General features: G+C 39.4%; 1 protein-coding gene across 1 annotated transcript in view; it reads left to right on the plus strand.

Annotated features, from left to right (window-relative positions):
- LOC118343425 (testis-specific serine/threonine-protein kinase 2-like) overlaps positions 1–1,702 on the plus strand; it is a 38,154-nt gene that overhangs the window by 1,991 nt on the left and 34,461 nt on the right. The gene's annotated exons all lie outside the window — the stretch shown is intronic.

Genomic DNA, 1,702 nt, shown 5'->3' on the forward strand with positions numbered 1-1,702 from the left:
GAATGTTGACAATGACATCTTACGAATCTTATGAATTTTTATTGAACCGTGTTGCCATAGTGACACAGTTTTTTTTAACAACTTTATTTAAGGCATTTTCAGTTATAGAGACAAAGGTTAACATACATACATACACAAACATATCAATTCTCATGGACATAATCCCGTACTAGTACCCTTCATTCCTCCCTCCGCACATACCCTCCCTTGGGACCAAGAGTACAAGAAAAAAAACAAAAAAACAAAACAAAGATCCAATGCTGCATAAGTGTACCATCAATGGGCTTGTCAGACAGGTTGACAAGAGAAAGTACCAAGATAACATGATTGGTTAGAGATTTAACTTCTTTACATATTCAATAAAGGGAGACCACACTCTGGCATATGTGTCACAAGAGCCGTTCAGAGTATGTCTTATCTTTTCTAACTGAAGTAGAGATAGAACCTCCTGAATCCATCTCCTGAAGGGCGGGCTTTTGCTAGATTTCCAATTCATTAAACTCACCCTGCGAGTTGTAAGGCTACAGAATGCTATTGCTCTTTTTTGTGTATTAGCGGTACATCTTTCTGAGGGTGTGACTCCAAATAAAGCAGTGAGTGGATTGGGTTTGAGGGGTGTGTTGCATAGAACTGATAGACAGTTGAAAATGGAGGACCAGAAATCAACTAAGGAGTGGCAGGACCAGAACATATGGCCCAGTGACACTTGGTTCCCACACCTGGGACTGGTAGGGAGAACAGACGAGTATATTTTAGCTAGCCTATCATTGGAGTAATGTAACCGATGGAATACTTTGAATTGTATCAGCCCGTGCCTAAATATAGAGGAGGTGTGTATGTTGGAGATACATTTAGCCCAGACATCGTCCAGTATCACAGTTTCCAGATCCTGTTCCCATGCTTCACGCATTTTAGTGTGCGATGGGGGATCGATATTGTGTATTATATTATATGCCTTGGAGGTCAGATCCCTGTTCCATGGATTTAGATTTAATAAATCATACACAGAATCTTTGTTTGGTGGCTTGGGGTAAGTAGGGAAATGTTTGGAGGCGAAACTGTGCTTGGAGATATCTGAAGAAGTGAGATCTTGGGATATTATGGTCTTTTACTAGGGCTTCGAAGGACAGAAAGGAACTCTCATCAAACAAATTGTCAAAGAAAACCAGTCCGTGTCGATGCCAACCAGCGAAATTCAGATCCGTCTGCGAGGGTGTGAAGAGTATGGTTGAAAGAAAGAGGGGAAAGGCTATTCATCTGATCAAGGTTAAAATGCTTACGAAATTGTACCCAAATTCTAATGGAAATAGACCACAGGATTAGAAAAAGTCTTGATGCATGTGATGAAAGCGCCATCATCGCCCAGGCAGGCCCATTTTTGTCAGAGAAAGACATCACCCAAAATGTCAATTTGGAAATATTTGATGCTGATTTAATTTTGTTTCCTCACAGAAATGAATGAAATGCTGAGATATAGGCCTATATTTTTTTTAAAGTTGTCTTACAGCCCATGAAGCTTTGGCGACCCCCAGGTTGGGAACCAGTGTTGTACATAAATATGTGTGAATATATAGGGGTAATTTTAATAATCAACAAAACATTGTTAGATAAACATTTGGACCAAGAGTGTTAGTTAGTTAAAGAGTTAACTGCCTATTTAGTTTGTTTCATTCTCTGAATGAATTCAAAACACAATCAAACT

The sequence above is a fragment of the Morone saxatilis genome, unplaced genomic scaffold (genome assembly GCF_004916995.1).
Source record: "Morone saxatilis isolate NCDOM2014 unplaced genomic scaffold, NCSU_SB_2.0 Contig11, whole genome shotgun sequence".
NCBI classification, from domain to species: domain Eukaryota; kingdom Metazoa; phylum Chordata; class Actinopteri; family Moronidae; genus Morone; species Morone saxatilis.